Below are 11,272 nucleotides of genomic sequence, written 5' to 3'. Positions count from 1 at the left end.
GAATGTCAGCACAAGGGTGGTGTGTGTGTGTGTGTGTGTGTGTGTGTGTGTGTGTCTGTCTGTCTGTCTGAGAGAGAGACAGACAGACAGAGATAGAGACAGAGAGAGACAGAGAGATTGCATGCCTGTACATATATAAAGGCCAGAAGTAGTTGGACCCCTCAGATCTCAAGTTATAGTATTTGCAGTATTCCTGGCCTGTTACATGGGTGCTGGCATCTGAACTTGGGTCCTCATTATTGTGTGGCAAAAGCTCTTGACTACTGAGAAATCTCTACAGCCACCACAAGTCTTACTGAAGTTTCTTCTTTATCTAATATTTTAAAATGTGTTGCCTTGATGGACACTGAATATATATGAATTCATATTTGTATGCACACATATTCTTATTCACATATATGGTATAATCAATAGTTTATTGTTTCAATATTGAATACATGTATTGATTTTATGCTGTGGGATGTTCTGAATGTCAAATGTGTTGCTCTGATTGGTTAATAAATAAAATGCTGATTTGCCAGTAGCCAGGCAGGAAGTATAGGCAGGACAAGCAGAGAAGAGAATTCTGGGAAGTGGAAGGCTGAGGCAGAGAGACGCTGCCAGCCGCCACCATGACAAGTGAGATGTAAGGTACTGGTAAGCCACGAGCCACGTGGTAACTTATAGACTAATAGAAATTGGTTAATTTAAGATATATAATTTAAGATATAAGCTAGCAAGAAGCCTGAGCCATTGGGCCAAACAGTTTAAATAATATAAGCGTCTGAGTGATTATTTTATAAGTGGGCTGTCGGACTGCCAGAGCTTGGTGGGACCTGGAGAGAAGCTCTCCAGCTACAATTTTATATATAGGTATACACATACATCACATAGACACAAATACATGCATATAGATATGTGAACATGTGTGATGTGTGTGTGTGTGTGTGTGTGTGTGTGTGTGTGTGTGTGTGTATCTATGTTCTCTGAGTCTTATGGTAACACACTGAATAGGGAAGACATTGACTTGGAGAGTATGAGAGCTAAGGTAAACAGGAATATGATCATTCTAAGCTTTTATTCAGGAATTTCTTGAAACTAAAGCAATAAAGGTGGTCATATATGTAATTTTGTAGAACTTCTGTATTCCCCATATAACTATACTGATGTACATTCCCACAGCCATGTGAAATAGTTCCATCTCCTTACAACCTTGCCAATACTTGTAATTATTTATTCTTTGGAAATTATCTCTTCAAATGGGTCTGAAGTGGCATTTCATTGTGGTTCTGATATGAATGTTAGTTATGGTGGTGTTGGGTATCTTTTTATATAGCTGTGGACCATCTGAAGGTTTTCTTTTGAGAAATATCTTCTTCAAACCTAACCACAGCTTTTAAAATGTTTAATTTTTAATTAAATTAAAAATTTAATTTTATTTGTGTGTGTGTGTGTGTGTGTGTGTGTTGTGGATATGTGCCTATGAGTATAGTGCATGGATGGGGGCAGAAGAAGGTGTCTGAGTCCCTGGAGGTGAAGTTACAGGTGGTTGTGAGTCACTCAACAAAGGCTCTTGAAACAGAACTTGGGTCCCCTGGAAGAGCAACAAGTACTCTAAACCTCATACCCATCTCTCCAGCCTCTTAACAAATTTTTTAAAAATTTGACTTTTGACTCCTAGGGTTTGGGTTTTTTTTTTTTTTTTTTTGGAATTTTAGATATTATCCCCTTTCATAGTTAGCTTCAGTTGTCAACTTGAACTATCTCAGATGATAGAACCTCAGTTGACGAATTGCCTCCATTAGACTGGTCTGTTGGTGTGCATGTGGGGCATCTTCTTGACTGCTGATTAATGTAGGAAGGCCTAGACCATTCTGGCTGGCACCATGCCAGGATGAGTGGTCCTGGGTTAGATACATTTGTCCACTGTCTTTGCTTCTGTTCCTGCCTTCAGGTTTCTGCCTTGAGTTCCTGCCCTGACTTTCTTTGACAGTGGAATGTAACCTGCAAGCCAAATAGACTCTTTCCTCCCAAGCCAGTTTTGGTCAGTGTTTTATCACAACAACAAAGAGGAAAGTTAGGACATACCTCTTTCTGATATATGGTATATCATATGGTGCACTGAGCTATACAGCCTGAGAATATAAAATTGGTGTCTTGAAGAGACATTCTCATCCGTGTTCAGTTCCTTAATGCGTTATTCATACTAGTCGATGCAAGGGGACACCTTAATGTCCATCAACAATGTGATAGAGTCAAGAAAGCATGGGCCTGGTGAAATGGTTCAGTCAGAAAAGTGCCTTCTACACAATTGAGGACCCGAAGCCAAGTAAAAAACTGACTATGGTGGAATGTGTTTCTAATCTCAGCACTGGAAAGGCAGAAGCCAGAGGTTTCCCCGGGCTCACTAGCCTTACAGTATAACCTAATTCACAAGTGCTAGGCTAGTAACGATCACTGTCTCAAGAAACAAGATGTGGGACTGTAAACCTGTTCAAAAAGTCACAGCTGGGGGAGCTCATAGACCCTAGGAAGGAACTCGCTACTGTTATTTATCTAAATTGACATGACACCAAACTGTAATTTAAGTATTTATGCTTTTGCCTGTGGGAAAATGTTACTCTCATTCTTAGTTAGAGAAAGTTCTCTTCATTGAAAGGCAGTAGATGCAGACTTGAGGCTATTCATAGTGCTTAGAATAAATGATAGCCTAGTGCTCATAGTGCTAAGGTTTAGGGACATGTAAACTACTCCATCTAAGGTGGGGAGAGCAGAGAGGAAAGAATGCAAGAACCCAAAGATAAGGAGAAAATGCTAGACTCAGAATGTCACACAGCCTCAGCAAACATGCTCTTACAGCAGCTCTAAGATCTGTTCTGATGGTCTTGCCCAAGAGTGGGCCTGTCAACAGGCTATCATGGACTGATAGGCACTCATGAGACCCTCCTCCCCCCCCCACTGAAATATTAGCCACTAATGGATTCTGGGGGAGGATAGTCATCGCCTTTAGCTGTGCACCCAACAGTGAGCAGGCTCCAGGGGATAGTTCTAAACCTGTGGTCACACAGATATTCCTGACTAAAGTCAGTAGGTCACAAACAAGACAAAAAGGCAAGAATGTGAGAAAGGGACCAGTAGGAATGAGCGGGGAGGTGGGGCACTGAGAGGAAGATCAGAGTTGGCAGGGGAGTGAGATTAAACAGAATGTACCGTATACAGGCATAATTGATCAAATACAATCAATACGGAAGAAACAGAAAGTAGATGGCTCCTAAGGAATGGCGTCTAAGATGGAGTTCTAACCCCTATATGCACCAGCACCTACACCCACACCTGCATGCATGGGAACATGCCCACATATGCACACACATGCACATGTTTTTTAAAGGAAAAGAAAACATGACAGAATGGAACTTTTTTCCTCAACTCTGAAAAGAGAGAAGATTGTCGATTTGGAAAAACATGACTGGGCTGAGTGAAATAACCCAGTCACAGAAAGACAAATGCTATATGACAACAGTTACAGGTGAAATATTAAAAATAAATAAATAAAATCAGAGTCTTAACTGCAGAGCTAGAATTAGCCTTCACCAGGACCTAAGGTGTGGGGAGAGCTGTAGGTCAGATCATCAAAGGGGGTAAGTCACATCTAAGGATAAGTTCTAGAGATGCAGTGTGCAAGCTAGTGACTTGAGTTACAAAGACTGTCTCACACAGCTGAAATGTGGTAAGAGGGTCTCATATGTCCTCACGCATGCCTGCAAAGAATTTAACTGTAGGACAGTATGGGTGTGTCAGACGGCTTGGCAGTGGATCCCATCCATAGAGTCCACAACTTACTCCAGTTGCACCCCTTTGTATGCTGGAAATAGATGCAATTTTTAATTTGCCAACAATACCACGATAAGCCAAACAAAAAGGATAATAAAAATGTTTAAGAGGAAAATTTATATTCAACAACATGTTCCAATGATATATGTGAGCACCTGAAGTTTTTGTTAGTAGTTTCAAAACACAGTTGGACAAACATCCTCATTGCTGGGCACATGCCTATCTGCCGCACACTCTCCTCTTGACACATCAGAGGCTGCAGACCTCAGCATTTGCCTTTTCTTCTCTCCCAAGTCTTACTGTATTTTCTTCTTTCTCTGGCAGAGTTCCCATAATTTTAATCCTAGTTATCTGGATTTTTTTTTATCACAGGTAAATGTACGTCCATGTGTAAATGTATAAATGTATATAAATGATGTTTTCTTTTCTTCCTTCGGCTCGGCCAGTGCACCGTCATTCTGTGTAGCTAATGTGCACTCTGCTGTCTCCAAGGAGTTATTGATTTGGTTGTGGCTGGACCTTTCCCAGTGCCAGTCAGATTGAAAAATGCTATTTTTATTCAGATTAAAGAATCTGGGATTCAACAAGTCAATAGCATATGGAGGATGTCAGGTCCATTCCTACCCAGCACAGTGTTTTCAGAGACCCTGGGGTATGGGGTAAAGTTGTATGGATTATTCAGGTCTGACTGTACAGCTCTCCATCTTAATTTCACTTTGCGTTAATAGCCATGTGGATGGTCTGGAGCAGAAAGTCAATTGAACTACAAAGGCCGCACTGCATCATTGATTTCCAGAAGAAGCCATAGTGCTTTGCAAGAAATAAAATATTGATTAAAACAAACTAAAGCGATTTTCTCTGCTTTCTTCATTTAGAGCTGTTTTATTTAACATTTGACTTGACTAGTTGGAGTTATGCAAAAATTATGAGAATATTTGAGACTAATTATCAGAGACTCATTTGATTGCTGTGTGTGAGAACCTATGAGACTTTTATTATTGTTTCAAGAAATGATTTTTCCTAAATGCTCAGCATTTTACTGGTAGCCTGGACAGAAATCATTTCACTATTTGATATTAATTTGGCTCTGAGTCTTGGTTGTGTTAAGGTTACATTGAAAACAATTTTTTTAAAAAAGTCACATGGAATCATTTACAAATGACAATTTTCTTGACAGGTTCAGAATGTAAGAAGCTGGTCGTTAACACTGTTTCCCATAACAGAGTCACAGCTAGGAAACACACGGCCTTAACGTTAAATGGAAATGCTGAAAATAAGCAGACATTACCAAAATAATTCCAAGTATTTCAGAGAAGTTGAACCAGGGTAAGACACCCAAGTCACTTCAGAAATGATGGTTTCCTCTTGGCCCAATTAGGGAACCTGAAATGTGTTACGTTGTGGTTCTTGGCACTCTAATTGCACATAAAACCCCCTTCCAAATCATAATGCGCCGTTTCTGTTTCTGCTGCAAACAAAAGACAAATTATTAAAATGGAGCAAGGTCTCACGCAGCATTGGCGGCCGGCTTAGAGAGCAATCATTTAACACTTGCCCCTTGAAACTGAAGTTTACCTCTGTTCATTCTGACTCCACCTACCAGCAGCAGGCAGTGGTATTTTTATTGTATTTTGTTTTAATGAGAGCAGCGAGATTTCATTACTACCCATTTAAACCAAATGGCTCCCTCATCTGATCCCTGACTGGGCAAATACAGGAAGACTCCTAGAGGATTCTTGAGGGTCATGATGCCCTCCAAGAGGAGCTGAACAGAGGCCCCTGTGGCCAAGGCTTCTGAACCCTAAACCTTCTTACCTATACTACTCAAGTCCACTGTCTTGAGGAGTCACTTGCTCATTACTCTAAATTTGCTTTTTAATGAAGACAGTTTTTATGTTTCTTTTGCTGTGTTTCCTCTTAAGTGAGAAAGAGGGACAGATAAATTTACACTGTTGGAAGTAAATTCTTATGTATCTTTATTTAGGGCAAGGAAAAACACAGCAACAGGACAGACTTATGGTGGTGTGTTTTAAATACTTCCCAAGTGGCTGTCCTGGAGATGTGAGTACTGGTGATGCTCAGCTATACAAAGAGCCCAGGTTTAAGGCTACCCAGCTGACACTGCCTGAGCTAGACTAAAAGGTTTCCCCTGACCCCAGCCTTGCTCTGCAGCCACATACAAACAACCTCAGATGTAAATAGCAAATGCCTGCATATACTATCACTTAATATAAAATTCTGTTCCCAAATGTAACCAAGATGAGTGAGTGGTTTCTAGCTAAGGCCACGGAGGTTCATTGCTGCACAACTCCTCATCCTGTTTCAAATTATGTAGCTGAGGATGACCCTGAACTCCAGATTCTCTTGGCTCCACCTTCCTATTGCTGGATTACATTCATCTACTACATCCAGCTTTCATGGTACTGAGGATGCAACCAAGTACTTCCCACATCATGCTAGGCCAGCATTCTGCCTACTGAGCTACATTGCTAGCCCCTGGGTTGTTTTTAAGAGCCAGTGTCTGGACTGTGGAGCCTGGGTAGGCACGTGCAGCCCCACACTTAGAAAGACCTCTACACATGGTTTAGCTGTCTATTTCCTTTGTCTTGAAGTTCTTAAGGAATTTTGAACAAGGGAATTCCATTTTCATTTTGCAAAAACTGGGTAATTGTCCATGAGCTGGAGTTTAATTTTTCCCTTCTCACCCTCCCACTGAGCTGCGTGGCTCTTGTCTGGGTTATGGGGCTTAGTCCATTTTTACCTTTCTGTGTACCCCTTCGGCTCCATTTTCATGGTGTTTAGATTACTGCAGACGTGAACTTCCTGTGTCTCAGTGCTGGCCATGAATCAGATTGGGAGCAGGGCCCACAGGGCCCACAGAGGAGCTGCCTGCTTCCAGCTTTAGAATAACAAGCTCTTGACAGCTTCGTTTACATAACTGCAGAATCGTGGCTCTATTTTACAGTGCATGGACATGTGACATCATGACTGGAGATTTCATTCACTTAGATTTTTTCCTTGCAATATAATTTCCAATAAACAAATCTCCCTCAGGCAGGAAGATGTGGCATTTCATAACACATTCTCCTCCTTGAGCATCCCCAATTACCACAGTTTCCATGGAAGGCTTGTGGGAACCAACAGAAGGCTCACAAAATTTACTAGACAAAGGTGAAGTCTTTGTGTATGTATTTTCCCCCAGACAGGGTCTCATGTATCCCAGGCTGGCCTTGAGCTTGCTATGGAGTGGTTAAGGATGAACTTAAACTTCTGTTCCTCCTGCCTCTGCCTCCCACTGCTGGAATTACAGGTAAATACCTGGTTTGTGTGGTGCTGGGGACTGAACCCAGGGCTCTGTGCATGATGTGTAAGCCAAGCTACCCACATGGCTAGCCTGTGTTAGTTTCTTTTTAATCTTTTCTCTCCTTTGTCCCTAAGGCCACAGAAATAGTGAGTAAGGTATACTTGGAAGATTCGTGCCTCTTGGTTACTTTTGAAATTTCAGGATTGAGTGGAAATGTGAAAACGAGAAAGGACGGTGAAAGCAGGGGAAAGGATGCCATTTCCTTATCACCGGTTGATACTTATATGAAGAGGATATTGAGGACCACACACAATGGATGAAACTGTGCCAAAGTAAACACCATCCCTGCCTTGAGGTGCCTGTTGCCCGGGTCTGGGTCAAGAGTGCAGGGAAGGGAAGGAAGAGGTCTGTGGAGGGGAGCGTTGCCCTGGACAGCCAGTGCCGAGTCACTTGCCATAGACAATGGCTTTATGTAAAAGTATCGACAGAAATTTCTGGAAACATTAGAAAGCAACTGTTAAACTCAAAAGCTAAGGAGCTGGTGAATGTGGGAAGCTGAACCATGAGGCAGGTTCATGTAGGGTGCTGGCATTTAAGTCACCTGGGCTTAAGAAGTGGAACATAACAGTCAAGACCTTCAGGTAAAGTTGTGAGGAGGGGTGACACTGATTATAGCTCTACAGGGTGGAGCCCATACAGGCAAGAGATAAGAAAGGATGGCTGTTTCCCATGGAAGACGCTGAAGGAATCTGCCTTCTTCTCAAATCTCAGACTTGGGATTCTGGGCAATGACAGCCACAGTCATCAGAATGAACCTTGACCTTTCGTCTACATAGCTATAGATGAAGGTATATGATGGCCAGGCATGCCAAGAGTGGGAAGGGAAATAAAGATGTGTACAGAAAGATTAATCTTTATTGGACCCTGTGATGGTTTGAATGACAATGGTCCCCATAAGGTCACATATTCGAATGTTTGGTCTCTGGTTGGTGGAACTATTTGAGAGAGATTAGGAGGTTTGGCCTTGTTGGAGGAGATATGTCACTGGGGGCAGATTCTGAGGTTTCAAAAAACTAATGGGATTCCCAGTACATGTTCTCTCTGTCTCTGTCTGCATCTTTTATTTCTATCTCTATCATCTCTACGGATCTCTGTCTCTATCATCTCCCTCTCCCCCCACCACTCTCTCTTCCTCTCTCTCTTCTCTGTCTCATAGTTGTTGAGTAAGATATGAGGCCTCAGCTGTTTCTCTGTTCTGCCATCACAGACTCTCACCTCCTGAAACTATAAACCAAATTAAACCCTTTCTTTTACAACTTGTTTTGATTTTTGGAGGAATGTGGAAGACTTTAGGACTTTGAACTAGGAAGGTGATTGAATGCAGTAATCAGAGCTTAATGGGCTGTCCTAGTTAGAGTTTAGAAAACAGTGGCACTAAGAGCTATGTAAACTGTGGAGGATCCAGCTCAAGGTGTTTAAGAAGGCAACAATATCCAGCCTCTGGGATAAATTCTTATGGTGTTTGGGCAAAGAAGTGTCTGCTTTCTACCTTTGTTCTGAAAATTTTTCTGATGCTAAATTGAAAAGTGATAGACTAATTTTCTTTGTGGAGGAAATTTCAAGGCAGCCTAACATTGACTCTCTCATGTTGCTATTAGTAGGTCTTATGTAGGTCTACAATAAAAGAGCTAATGGGGACAAAAAGTAACAAATTATATAATTTGAGGGTGAAAAAAAAAAGTGCACCAAGAAATTTAATATTGGAGCCAAGGCTTGTGCTAAAAGAGTTGAGATTAAAAGAAAGCCTTGTGCAAAATGGAATAAAGGGAGGGATGACCTCAGGGCAAGATCCCACCCAGCTCAGCTTCCAACTTGTGAAAAGAAAAGGTCTAAGAAATATTCTGCTCCTAAAAAGCAACAACAAATCAAAGCTGTCGTGAATGTGATTCCAGGGTGCCAGGGTATACCCCAAGTTGATAGTCAAACTTGGCATTCCCATCCATGTGGTGCTACCTTAGGGTCATAAAGGGTACATGAAGGGGTTGGTGGAATCTTCCTGCACAGTTAAGGGGAGTTGCTGAGGCCAGGCATATGTCAGGGGACTTCCTACATGGAGACCATTGTGTGAGAGAGGTCATTGTGTGAAGCTGTGAAAGGGAAGCCTGAATTATGTTGGAGACCCCAAGATGTTAGAGGTGCCAGAGCCATGGGAGACCTGCCAAGGAGAGCTGAACACATGGAGTAGAAACAGCCTAAGACAGAGAAATGCACTGCATTCAGCAACACTGGAGGAACAGAAGCATCTCAGCTACAAGATTTGGAGTTTGCTCTGCTGGGTTTTGCATTTTGGTCTAGTATCTCCTTGCTATTATCAGATTCCTCCCTTTTGAAATAGTAATGTGTATTCTATGGTATTCTATGTGGGAAGTATGTAATTTGCATTTTATTTTGTTTGCAACAGAGGGAAGTATGTAATTTGCATTTTATTTTGTTTGCAACAGAGGGTTACAATTAAGAGATGGCCTTGAGTCATGAAGAGACTTTGCACTTTTAAACTATGTGGAGACTGTGGAAGACTATGGTGGCTTTTGAGGTTGGACTAAATACATCTTGCATTATGATGTGGCCATGGGCTTATTGGAGTCAGGGAGTAAAATATGGTGGTTTGGATAAGAACCCTACCTCCATCCCTGTAGCTCATCTATTTGAATACTTGGTCCACAGTTGGTGGAACTGTTTGGGAAGGATTAGGAAGTTTGGCTTTGTTGGAGGAGGTGTGTCACCAGGGATGGGCTTTGAAGTTTCAAAAGATGCCTGTGGTCCCTAGAGCTCCTTCTCTCTCCTTCAAAGGACCATAAACGTTTGAAATGGTAAGTACTTCCTTCTGTAGGTTGCCTTGGTCATGGTGTTTTATCACATCAGTGTAAAAGTAATGAAGTCATCTGGTTCGTGTGCATCAAATTTCTTTGGCGATACTAATAACTGATGTTTAATTGCTGTCTCTTTTTCTCCCATCCCCCTTTTGGTCTCTGTTTTCCATCTGTCTCTCAATTTAATTTAATTTTATTGATAGTCTGTCATGTAACCAAGGGTGGCCTCAAACCTACTATGTGGCCACAGATGACCTTGAACTTCTCATTCTGCCACCTCTACTTCTCAATGCCTGGTTCACAGGCTCCTGGGGATCATACTCATGACCTTATTCATGCCAGGCAAGCTCTCCCAACTCAGCTACATTCACAGGCCCATAAGATTTCTTGTGATGATGTAGAAAAATACAGTTAGCTAATAGTGGAAATCAACAAGAAAATATTTGTGGATGGATATCTGTCTCTGAGAGAAAATGGGAATTAGCAGCAAGAACCATATGCTAAGCTCCAAGCACTGGGGACATGGCAACTCCAGGTGGACTCTGAGAGACTCCTGCTTTCAATGAGAATCAATCTGTCTTAGTTAGGGTTTCTATTGCTGTGAAGAGACACTGTGACCAAAGAAACTTTTATATAGAAAAACATTTAATGGGGGGCTTACAGTCTCAGAGATTTAGTCCATTATCATCATGGTGGGACATGGTGGTAGGAGGCAGGCATGGTGCTGGAGAAGGAGCTGAGAGTTCCACATCTTGATCCATAGGCAATAGGAAGTGAATTGAGACACTGGGCATGGCTTGAGCATATAGGAGATATAAAAGCCTTCCTCCATGGTGACACACTTCCTCCAACAAGACCACACCTATTCCAACAAAGCCACATCTCCTAATAGTGTCACTTCCTATGAACTTATGGGGGCCAACTACATTCAAACTGCCACACAAATCTCTGCAGCTTCTGGCCTCACAGTAGGGCTGGTCCTGCTCTGGACTCTCTAGCCAATAAAAGTAACCATATTATCGTCTCAATTTTTACCAGACTTGTATCTTTTTAAAGTTCTAAATTTTCTCTGTTTAGTTTTCTCTTTTGCACATGTATAACAGCAAGCAGCACATGTAGATTCTGAGAAGTAGTGAGAACAAAAGATTCAAGTAAGTTCAGGGAGTAAAGAATTAAACTTCCATGAATATAGTCAAATAATTTTGTTATGTGATGTTTTTATATATTTGCAATAATTTTTATAATATAGTTTATTAAGAATATTTTGGTGAGGGTACCACATTCTTCA

Source organism: Onychomys torridus, chromosome 5 (genome assembly GCF_903995425.1).
Source record: "Onychomys torridus chromosome 5, mOncTor1.1, whole genome shotgun sequence".
Lineage (NCBI taxonomy): Eukaryota > Metazoa > Chordata > Mammalia > Rodentia > Cricetidae > Onychomys > Onychomys torridus.
The sequence above is the reverse complement of the archived record's forward strand: the minus strand, read 5'-3'. Positions refer to the sequence as shown.